Source organism: Neoarius graeffei, chromosome 14, assembly GCF_027579695.1.
Source record: "Neoarius graeffei isolate fNeoGra1 chromosome 14, fNeoGra1.pri, whole genome shotgun sequence".
Lineage (NCBI taxonomy): Eukaryota > Metazoa > Chordata > Actinopteri > Siluriformes > Ariidae > Neoarius > Neoarius graeffei.
Window position 1 is genome coordinate 25,018,902 of NC_083582.1, and position 12,006 is coordinate 25,030,907.

The 12,006-nt window shown below is 44.3% G+C and overlaps 1 protein-coding gene across 1 annotated transcript in view; it reads right to left on the minus strand.

Moving 5' to 3' along the window:
* The window catches only part of tlcd3bb (TLC domain containing 3Bb), an 86,550-nt gene extending 81,936 nt beyond the window's left edge, over positions 1-4,614 (minus strand). Inside the window, exon 1 of the mRNA XM_060939473.1 lies at positions 4,550-4,614. The gene's annotated coding sequence lies outside the window, so the exon portion shown is untranslated. The remainder of the gene's footprint in view (positions 1-4,549) is intronic.
* Between the last annotated feature and the right edge of the window lie 7,392 nt (positions 4,615-12,006).

Consider the following 12,006-nt stretch of genomic DNA (forward strand, 5'->3'; position numbering starts at 1 on the left):
TGAAGGGGTTTCTCTTCACCATGGAAATTATTCTGCGATCATCCACCACTGTTGTCTTCTGTGGGCGTCCAGGTCTTTTTGCATTGATGAGTTCACCAGTGCTTTCTTTCTTTCTCAGGATGTACCAAACTGTAGATTTTGCCACTCCTAATATTGTAGCAATTTCTCGGATGGGTTTTTTCTGTTTTCGCAGCTTAAGGATGGCTTGTTTCACCTGCATGGAGAGCTCCTTTGACCACATGTTTTCTTCACAGCAAAATCTTCCAAATGCAAGCACCACACCTCAAATCAACTGCAGGCCTTTAATCTGCTTAATTGAGAATGACATAATGAAGGAATTGCCCACACCAGCCCATGTAATAGCCTTGGAGTCAATTGTCCAATTACTTTTGGTCCCTTTAAAAACAGGGTGGCACATGTTAAGGAGCTGAAACTCCTAAACCCTTCATCCAATTTTAACGTGGATACCCTCAATTGAAAGCTGAAAGTCTGGACTTTATGTCCATTATATAACTATAACTTGAATATGTTTCAGTAAACAGGTAAAAAAACAGAATTTGTGTCAGTGTCCAAATATATATGGACCTAACTGTGTGTGTGTGTATATATATATATATATATATATATATATATATATATATATATATAAACCCCGATTCCAAAAAAGTTGGGACAAAGTACAAATTGTAAATAAAAACAAAATGCAATGATGTGGAAGTTTCAAAATTCCATATTTTACTCAGAATAGAACATAGATGACATATCAAATGTTTAAACTGAGAAAATGTATCATTTAAAGAGAAAAATTAGGTGATTTTAAATTTCATGACAACAACACATCTCAAAAAAGTTGGGACAAGGCCATATTTACCACTGTGAGACATCCCCTTTTCTCTTTACAACAGTCTGTAAACATCTGGGGACTGAGGAGACAAGTTGCTCAAGTTTAGGGATAGGAATGTTAACCCATTCTTGTCTAATGTAGGATTCTAGTTGCTCAACTGTCTTAGGTCTTTTTTGTCGTATCTTCCGTTTTATGATGCACCAAATGTTTTCTATGGGTGAAAGATCTGGACTGCAGGCTGGCCAGTTCAGTACCTGGACCCTTCTTCTACGCAGCCATGATGCCGTAGTTGATGCAGTATGTAGTTTGGCATTGTCATGTTGGAAAATGCAAGGTCTTCCCTGAAAGAGACGTCGTCTGGATGGGAGCACATGTTGCTCTAGAACCTGGATATACCTTTCAGCATTGATGGTGTCTTTCCAGATGTGTAAGCTGCCCATGCCACATGCACTAATGCAACCCCATATCATCAGAGATGCAGGCTTCTGAACTGAGCGCTGATAACCTGGGTCGTCCTTCTCCTCTTTAGTCCGAATGACACGGCGTCCCTGATTTCCATAAAGAACTTCAAATTTTGATTTGTCTGACCACAGAACCGTTTTCCACTTTGCCACAGTCCATTTCAAATGAGCCTTGGCCCAGAGAAGACGTCTGCGCTTCTGGATCTCATCTCATTCTCATCTCATTATCTCTAGCCGCTTTATCCTGCTCTACAGGGTCGCAGGCAAGCTGGAGCCTATCCCAGCTGACTATGGGCGAAAGGCGGGGTACACCCTGGACAAGTCGCCAGGTCATCACAGGGCTGACACATAGACACAGACACACTCACATTCACACCTACGGTCAATTTAGAGTCACCAGTTAACCTAACCTGCATGTCTTTGGACTGTGGGGGAAACCGGAGCACCCGGAGGAAACCCACGCAGACACAGGGAGAACATGCAAACTCCACACAGAAAGGCCCTCGCCGACCACGGGGCTCGAACCCGGACCTTCTTGCTGTGAGGCGACAGCGCTAACCACTACACCACCGTGCCGCCCCGCTTCTGGATCATGTTTAGATATGGCTTCTTCTTTGAACTATAGAGTTTTAGCTGGCAACGGCGGATGGCACGGTGAATTGTGTTCACAGATAATGTTCTCTGGAAATATTCCTGAGCCCATTTTGTGATTTCCAATACAGAAGCATGCCTGTATGTGATGCAGTGCCGTCTAAGGGCCCGAAGATCACGGGCACCCAGTATGGTTTTCCGGCCTTGACCCTTACACACAGAAATTCTTCCAGATTCTCTGAATCTTTTGATGATATTATGCACTGTAGATGATGATGTGTTAAAACTCTTTGCAATTTTACACTGTCAAACTCCTTTCTGATATTGCTCCACTATTTGTCGGCGCAGAATTCGGGGGATTGGTGATCCTCTTCCCATCTTTACTTCTGAGAGCCGCTGCCACTCCAAGATGCTCTTTTTATACCCAGTCACGTTAATGACCTATTGCCAATTGACCTAATGAGTTGCAATTTGGTCCTCCAGCTGTTCCTTTTTTGTACCTTTAACTTTTCCAGCCTCTTATTTCCCCTGTCCCAACTTTTTTGAGATGTGTTACTGTCATGAAATTTCAAAATGTCTCACTTTCGACATTTGATATGTTGTCTATGTTCTATTGTGAATACAATATCAGTTTTTGAGATTTGTAAATTATTGCATTCCATTTTTATTTACAATTTGTACTTTGTCCCAACTTTTTTGGAATCGGGGTAGTGTGTATATATATACACACACACACACACACAAGTGCATCTCAAAAAATTAGAATATTGTGAAAAAGTTCAATATTTTCCATCAGTCATTTAAGAAAGTGAAAATGTTGTATATTATAGACTCATTACACAAACTAAAATGTTTCAAGCATTTTTCTATTTTAATCAGTATGGCATACAGTACAAAAACATAAAAAAAACCCATCTCAAAATATTAGAATATTTCATTTCGAGTTTGAGTAAAACAGTATGAACACAGTGTATCTCTTGGTCTAGTTCAGTACACACAACCACAATCATGGGGAAGACTGCTGACTTGACTGTTGTCCAGAAGATGATCAATGATGCCCTCCACAAGGAGGGTAAGCCACAAAAGGTCATTGCTGAAAAGGGTGGCTGGAAAAGGTGCACAAGCAACAGGGATGGCCGCAATCTTGAGAGGATTGTCAAGAAAAGTTGATTCAAGAACTTGGGAGAGCTTCACAAGGAGTGGACTGAGGCTGGTGTCAGTGTATCAAGACCCATCACGAACAGACATCTTCAAGAAAGGGGATACAACTTTCGCATTCTTAATATCAAGCTACTCCTGAGCCAGAGACAATATCAGAAGTGTCTTATCTGGGCTAAGGAGAGAAAGAAATGGACTGTTGCTCAGTGGTCCAAAGTCCTCTTTTCAGATGAAAGTACATTTTGCATTTAATTTGGAAATCACGGTTCTAGAGTCTGGAGGAAGAGTGGAGAGGCACAGAATCCAAGGTGTTTGAAGCCCAGCGTGAAGTTTCCACAGTCTGTGATGATTTGGGGTGCCATGTCATCTGCTGGTGTTGGTCCACTGTATTTTATCAAGTCGAAAGTCAACACAGCCATCTACCAGGAGATTTTAGAGCACTTCATGCTTCCATCTGCTGACGAGCTTTTTGGAGATGCTGATTTCCTTTTCGATCAGGGCTTAGCACCTACCCACAGTGCCAAAAACTACTACCAAATGGTTTGCTGACCATGATATTACTGTGTTTGATTGGCCAGCCAACTTGCCTGACCTGAACCCCATAGAGAATCTATGGGGTATTGTCAAGAGGAAGATGAGAAACACCCGACCCAAAACTACAGGTACGCTGAAGGCCACTATCAAAGCAAGCTGGGCTTCAATAACACCTCAGCAGTGCCACAGACTGATCACCTCCATGCCACACCGCATTGATAAAGTAATTCATGGTAAAGGAGCCCCAACCAAGTATTGAGTATATAAATGAATATACTTTTCAGAAGTTGAACATTTCTGTATTGTAAATCCTTTTTTTGATTGATCTTAGGGAATATTCTAATAATTTGAGATACTGGATTTCTGATTTTCATGAGCTATAAGCCATAATCATCAAAATTAAAACAAAGGCTTTAAATATTTCACTTTACATGTAATGAATATATGAAAGTTTACCTTTTTGAATTAAATTATGAAAAAAAGGAACTTTTTCATGGTATTCAAATTTTTTTTTTGATGCACTAGTGTATATATATATATATATATATATATATATATATATATATATATATATATACACACACACACACACACACGTGTGTGTGTGTATACACACTTTTTTAATTTAAATTGATTAACTTGCTTATTTTTTTTTGTTTGTGGATGTGTCCATATGATAAAAAGAAAATCACACATTGGCTTGAAGATATGAAGTTTATCTTCTCGTGTTGAAAAAATTTCACTCGTTTGCTTCACTCACTCATGAATATATACATTCACCACTCAAAGATAAACTTCATATCTTTATCCAACCGTATAATATCCTCTATACATGGTAAAACTAGGCTACATACTTTAATTCCTAATGAATCCCCAATTCTCCAGCATCCATTACACTATGGAATGGAAGTGAAGTTGAAAATACAAGTTTTGGTTGAATAAAATATTAAACTGCACAAACCTTACTGCAGTGTCCAGGTTAATGGCTCCAAAGGAAGTTCGTTACTCTAAGGGGCAACCATCTAAATTCTAATCTGATTATATTTCCATAAATTAATTTCAACCAAAGTGGCCCAAGTCTCCCCCATAAGTCTCTCCGATCTCCCCCACTATTATAAACATCATTTATATTTATGGCATTTGGCACACACCCTCATGCAAGAGGGACTTACAGAAGTGAAAGTTAATTTTATCTAATTTATACACCTGAGTAGTTGAGGGTAGAAAGATGCATGTAGCATGCCTTTAAAGCTTTACTTGTACTACTACTTCCAGTGCATATATTCACTTCAAATTAACACATGTATCCATCTATCCATCCATCAACTATACCACTTATCCTACTGGGGGTCAGGGGTAAGTTGGAGTCAATCCCTGTTGACTTTGGGCAAGAGGCAGGGTACACCCTGGGCAGGTTACCAAACTGTCGCAGGGCTAACACAGAGCTTACCAACCATTCGCACTCAGGCAATTTAGAGTAGCCAGTTGATCTCATCTGCATGTCTTTGGACTGTGGGAGAAAACCACAGCACCCAGATGAAACCCACACAAGCATGGCAAGAACAAACAAACTCCACATGGAAAGGCCGAGTCAGCCACAAGGTCTGAACCCAGAACCTACTTACCATGAGGGGACAGTGCTCACCACTGTGCCATCTCAGAAGATATTCCATGTGTAAATCTGAAGTGAATATATGCATGTGTAGAAGTTTGCAATTGTCTTTCCTGTGTTGTAAGCTAAAATGACCTGAAAACTCCATTTATTGTTTCAACATAATTTGGAATCTCGCCAATGTAAATTCCAAAACAACCATCTCATTTTAGATTTAAAGGAGTCCAACTGTGATGTCTGTTCCACATCATGCTTGATGTACAGTAAACTGCAGAATTCCTGGAATGCTTTATTGGGGGGGAAATCATTCATTCATTCATAAGCGGGCGGCACGGTGGTGTAGTGGTTAGCGCTGTCGCCTCACAGCAAGAAGGTCCGGGTTCGAGCCCCGTGGCCGGCGAGGGCCTTTCTGTGCGGAGTTTGCATGTTCTCCCTGTGTCCACGTGCGTTTCCTCCGGGTGCTCCGGTTTCCCCCACAGTCCAAAGACATGCAGGTTAGGTTAACTGGTGACTCTAAATTGACCGTAGGCGTGAATGTGAGTGTAAATGGTTGTCTGTGTCTATGTGTCAGCCCTGTGATGACCTGGCGACTTGTCCAGGGTGTACCCCGCCTTTCGCCCGTAGTCAGCTGGGATAGGCTCCAGCTTGCCTGTGACCCTGTAGAACAGGATAAAGCGGCTAGAGATAATGAGATGAGATGAGATTCATTCATAAGCACTTCATTCTGGTCAGGATTATGGTGGATCAAGAGCTTGACTGTAGTTTAACATACAGATTTTGCTTTTGGGTTTTGAATTGCTTATTTCACTTACATACAAATTTCATGAAACTTATGAAGCAGAGTCATTTAATATTAAATGTCATTAATTAAACAAATATTAAATATGGAATAAATATTCATAATGAAATAAAGTAAGCCAACACAAATCAAATAAATAAACACAATGAGATTACTCATTCACTTGGACAAAAAAAGCCACTGTATGGCACAGCTGGTATACAAGTCAGTTCTGTTTGCAACAGCATCTTTTAATGCTGTGCAACACTTTTGAGTCGGGCACTAAGTGACCCGAGACAACCTTTTATGTCTCAATCTGCAATATCATACAGCCCATGATCACCTGTACAGTACACGTGTGGCAGCAGGGGTGTGGCCAAGTATCAGTTTGTGAATAGAGGGCAGGGCTGGGGAAGGTGAGTGGCAAAGTCAATGCACCTCTTGTCGATTAATGTGTGTGTGTTTGTTGCAATGACGGTGGAGGATAGAAAAGGAGGGAGAGAGTGAAGAGAGAGGATCTCTCTCAACCAGAACACGTGTGCACGCATGTCTGTGTGTGTGAGGAGCAAATGAGGGATTGAAACTGAAAAGCAACCAAAAGTACAAGAAATAAGGTGGTGTGTGAGCATCTTGTCCTGCCTCCCATGCTTCAGTACTCCACACACATCAGGGGCTTACTAAAGTGGTGCCGAAACCCAGGAATACTGAAGGGAACCACACATGGAGTCCTCCCCATTCAAGGGCCTGAACCATGCCCTCGCTACCTCCCAACAGAACCAGCACCAAGCGCTAATCACCCTCCGAAAGGAGCAAGAACAATGTTTTGAAGCCTTGCTGCTGGCCCAGGAGGAAGATTGCCAGGCATTCTGGCACCTGCTTGCATCGGTGGGGTCCTTGACCGCCACCGCAGTGGACCCTCCCCACGTCACCCTCAAAAAGATGGGGCCGCACAATAATCCGGAAGCCTTTATAATTGCTCTTCGAGCAAGCGGCCAAAGCGCGGGGGTGGCCGGTCAAGCAGCACATGGTGTGTCTACTTCCCCTACTGACCGAAGAGGCGCAGACCTGAAGTGAGCCATCCTGCAGTGTGTCAGCCACTCCCCAGAACATCATCGCCAGCGCTTCTGGACACTAACATTGGAAGAGGTCGGCCAGCCATTTGCATTTGGCCAACAGCTCCAGGATGCCTGCTGGCAGTGGCTGAGAGCAGACGACCACGACACCGAAAGGATCATCAACCTGGTGGCGCTGGAGCAGTTCCTCGTGTGTCTTCCGGAAGGAACAGTGGAGTGGGTCCAGTGTCATCGTCCGGCATCACTGGATCAAGCCATTGAGTTAGCAGAGGACCATTTGGTGGCAGTTCTGACGGCAAGCAGACATGTTGCTTCTTCTCTTTCTGTCTCTCCTTCTCCTCTCCCACCCTCTCCTCTTCCCATCCTTGCTCTCTTTCCCCACTGTGAAGGCAGGGACTGGCTCCCCGCCTCCAGCCAGTCCGCCACACCCGTGGTGTCCTCCCGTCTGTCCCTTCTGTGTCTGTCTCCCCCCCCCCAGGTGAGTGACGCCCATAACACCAGTGCAGAGGTGAAGCCTGGGCTGGTATGCTAGCGCTGCAGGGAGCCCAGGCATCTCTGCGATGGAGGTGGGGGCTGTGGTCCAGATCCCCGACGCCCCAGAGACCGGCCTCGATCGGGTCAGAGTGTACTGTATACCGGTGAGTGTTCAAGGGGATACATATCACACGTTGGTGGATTTCAGCTGTAATCAGACCTCAATCCACCAAAACCTGGTGCAAGGTGAGCCATTGGGGAGAGCACAAGTGGTGAAGGTTGTGTGCGCGCGCATGGGGATGTTCACAATTATCCATTACTGTCTATCCACATTCTATTTTGGGGAAAAAAGCATGGCATAAAGGTGACGGTTAACCTGCATCTCACCCACCCACTGATTTTGGGGACTTAGAGGCTTAATGGAGCATAGAGTAGGGGTTGAGTCCTGCAATAATGCGTCACGGGGGGATCCCGGTGTGGCATTGACTGGGGAAGCCGTCACAGAGCTGCCTACATCAGCACTGCATCAGGGCGATACAAGGAGTGAGGAGCAGCTCACCCCTCCTCCTTCTCTTGGGGATTCCCTCGAGGATTTCCTGCTAGAGCAGTCGCGAGAGGAGACTCTGCATCATGCGTTTGACCAAGTGAGAGAAATCAATGGTCAATCTCTCCAGCCAAATGCGACACCTTCCTTCCTGTATTTCGCTATTATTAAGGATAGGCTGTATCAAGTGACACAGGACACTCAAACCGGCGAACAGTTAACCCAATTGTTAATCCCAAAGAGCCGTAGGGAACTCGTATTCCATGCGGTTCACTTTAATCCAATGGCCGGACACTTAGGACAGGATAAAACACTAGCCCAACTAATGGCCCAGTTCTATTGACCAGGTATTCACGGGGATGTCCATCAGTGGTGTGCGGCATGCCACGAATGCCAATTAGTAAATCCTGCGGCCACTCCAAAAGTGCCTTTGTGCCCTCTCCCTCTAATTGAGACCCCCCTCAAGAGAATTGGCATGGATTTCATCAGGCTGTTCGATCAGTCAGCATGGGGCTATCACTTTATTTTAGTCCTGGTGGACTATGCAACATGATGTCTGGAAGTAGTGCCTCTCCGCAATATTTCAGCACGCAGTATTGTGGAAGCACTCTTCTGTGTCATCTCCCGGGTCAGGATTCCGAAAGAAATCCTGACTGACCAAGGAACTACATTTATGTCACGCACATTGCACAAACTGTATGGGTTACTGGCAATTAAATCTATCCGCACCAGTGTCTATCACCCACAAACAGATGGCTTAGTGGAACGATTCAATCAGGCACTTAAAAATTTAATTTGGAAGTTTGTAAGTGAAGATGCATGCAATTGGCATAAATGGCTCGAACCCCTGTTATTTGTAGTATGAAAGGTCCTGCAAGCCTCCATGGGATTTTCATCATTCGAATCGTTATATGGGCATAAACCTCGTGGCATTTTGGACGTGCTGTGGGAAAATTGGGAGGAGGGACCTTCACTTAGTAAATGCAAAATTCAATACGTTCTCAATCTGTGCACAAAGCTCCACACCCTCATGTACTTAATCCAGGAGAATTTACGGCAGGCACAAGAATGTCAACCCCGGCTGTACAACGGGGGTGCGGCACCTTAGAGAGTTCACCCCGGGAGACAAAAAACTTGTGTTATTGCCCACATCTAGCTCCAAATTAGTTGCCAAGTGGCACGGGCCCTTCGAGGTCACACAATGAATCGGGGACATCGACTATGAGGTGAGACGAATGGATGGGGCGGGGCACTGCAAATATACCACCTCAACCGGTTAAAACATTGGAACGAGTGGGTCCCTGTGGCACTGGCGTTGGCATTTCTGGAGAAGGCAGAGCTGGGGCAGGAGGTAAAAACAAAAGTAACGACTACAACCGCTCCAGTCCCTTGTGGAGACCACCTCTCACTGGCCCAACTCTCAGAGGTTGAAAAAGGAACTTTCCGAAGTGTTCTTGCCCCTTCCCGGCTGCACCCACCTCACAGAACACCACATTGAAATGCCCCCAGAAGTAGTGGTGCGTAGCCACCCTCACCACTTACCTGAACACAAATTAAAAAAAGGTGGTTCAGGATGAACTCAAGGCCATGCTCAGAATGGGCATAATCGAGGAGTCACACAGTGACTGAAGCAGCCTAGTGGTCCTGGTTCCCAAGACCAACCGGTTGGTCTGGTTCAGTGTGGACTACAGAAAAGTCAATGTGGTGTCTAAATTTGACCCATACCCTCGCATTGATGAGTTGCTTGATCAATTAGGTGTTTCTTCTTCTTCTACTCGCTTTTGACACTGGACTTGACGAAGGGATATTAGTAGAGCCCCTTGACTCCTCTATCCCGAGAAAAAACAACCTTTCCCACGCCGTTTGGATTACACCAATTTGTCACGCTTCCTTTTGGGTTATTTACGGCTCCTGCTATGTTCCAGCGGCTCATGGACAAGATCCTCCGACCCCATGCTACCTATGCAGCAGCTTACCTTGACATTATTTACAGCAACAATTGGCCATGGCACCTCGAACACCTTACCTACTATCACAGGTTCATACCTAATTATTCGGACATCACCAGCCACTGACTGATCTCACTAAAAAGGGGGCACCAGATCCGGTCCAGTGGATGGAGTAGTGCCAACAGGCCTTTACTAAGTTAAAAGCTGCACTGTGTGGGGGGCCACTTCTACACTCCCCTGACTTCTCTCTCCCCTTTAATTTAGCAGATGGATGCATCAGAGGGCTGGGGGCAGTTTTGTCCCAGAAGGCAGAGGGCGAGGAATTTCCTGTGCTGTTTATCAGTTGCAAGCTATCGATGCATGAAAATAAGTCCAGCACCATCGAAAAGGAGTGCCTGGCCATCAAGTGGGCGGTCCTCACCCTCTGATACTACCTGCTGGAGTGCCCTTTCACCCTCTGTTCAGACCACACACCCCTCCAGTGGCTCCACCACATGAAGGATGCCAATGCGTGGATCACCCATTAGTATCTCATCCTCCAGCTGTTTAAATTCGAGGTGGTCCACAGGCCGGGGGCGCAGATGGTGGTGGCAGACTTCCTATCCCGTCTGGGGGAGGAGGTCCGCTGCAGGCCAGACGGCTCCCCAGCCTGAGTCGGGTGGTGGGGGTATGTGGCAGCAGGGGTGTGGCCAAGCGTCGGTTTGTGAATGGAAGGCAGGGCCAGGGGAGGTGAGTGGCAAAGTCAATACACCTGTTGTCGATTTATGTTGTGTTTGTTGTAGTGACTGTGGAGGATAGAAAAGGAGGGAGAGAGCGAAGAGAAGGGATCTCTCCTGACCAGAACACGTGAGAGCAGCAAACAAATGAGTGAAACTGAAAAGCAATCAAAAGTACAAGAAATAAAGTGGTGTGTGAACATCATCTCCTGCCTGCCATGCTTCAGTACTCCACCCACATTAGGAGCTTACTACATTTTTTCCTCTCTCTTTTCATTTAATTCACACCTAAACCACCTTTTCTGTATTTGTCCCCAGATTGTGGCTTCTGAGGTGCTGTTCAACTGCTAAATAATATTTTTAGTATAGAGACACGTGACAAAATAACTTCCACTTCTGCCTCTGAGAAATTCCTTCTCTTCTGCTGGCTTGTACACATTTAGCCGTTTCAGCTCTTTTTGTTTGTGAATGTGTCTACATAATAAAAAGAAAATCACATGTTGGCTTGAAGATACGAGTTGTATCTTCATGCTGAAAAACTCACATTTTTCATACGAAATACATCGCAAACCTGAGTGATATATTTCCCGATATTTCACTCCAATGACGTCACTCGTGTTTTCCCGCTGACTAGACATGCGTTGTCAAAATGGTGAACTGATTCAAATTTAAAATTTTGATTAACTTGCGTGTTTTTTTTCTAGATATGGGCATATAATAGAAAGAACATTACATGATGGCGTGAAGGAATGAAGTTTATCTTCGTGTTGAAAATATTTTCACTCATTTGCTTCGCTCACTCGTGAATATGTTCATCACTCAAAGATAAACTTAATGTCTTCACGCAACCGTGTAGTATCATTATACATGTATTTGCTGTAGTTAAAATTGGATTTCATGCATAGTACTTTGCCTATTCAAAACAGTTTGTCAATTTTATTACTTTATTCATCTAACTAATGCTGTGAGGGGAAGTGTATTCTGACAAAAAAAAAAAAAAAATCACCTCCACATTTTACCTGATCATTTGTGTGCTGTAGAATAATGTTAAAAACAGTAAACAAACTGACCTCTAATCCCATACGTCATATTGTACTGCTGCAAGCCGTTGATTATTAACTACTACTACACAAACTATTTATTAATTGGGGATCGCAATATTGATTAAATTGTGAAATTAATTATGCTCAGATACCACAGCAGAGCTGAAGTAAAAATGCATCACTGTCAGATGAATCAATGTGAATTTAACACTACTCGCACCCTTGCATG